Source organism: Anarrhichthys ocellatus, unplaced genomic scaffold (genome assembly GCF_004355925.1).
Source record: "Anarrhichthys ocellatus isolate YVR2014 unplaced genomic scaffold, GSC_Weel_1.0 scaffold9633, whole genome shotgun sequence".
NCBI classification, from domain to species: Eukaryota; Metazoa; Chordata; class Actinopteri; order Perciformes; family Anarhichadidae; genus Anarrhichthys; species Anarrhichthys ocellatus.
In genome coordinates this window covers 1-378 of record NW_022289607.1, presented here as the reverse complement: position 1 = coordinate 378, position 378 = coordinate 1, and positions in this window count along the sequence as shown.

Here is a 378-nt window from a genome sequence, read left to right as displayed (position 1 = left end):
GTCTTTTGGCAATAAAAGAATGCTGGGTGTTCTGCGAAGTTGAACCAGCTACATTTTTTTCAAAACGCTACAATGCTGGTATATGCACTACATTGGCTAAATTGTGGAAGAAACATTGTTTTAAGGGACAAAGTTTTTGGCTAGCTTAATTTAACAGTCAACACTAGCCAAATACATATTCTGGGTTTGTCTGGGATTTGGACCAAGGACCGCTCACACCCTAAGCGAGAATCATACCCCTAGACCACCAAGCCAATGAAATGACTCATTATTTGATATCTGCCTGACGAAATTCTCCATTGTCAGGCATATGAATAAAGTCGGCGTGTCTTGGCAAATTAAAAAATGGTTGGTAATCTGCTAAAAAGCTACATTTTT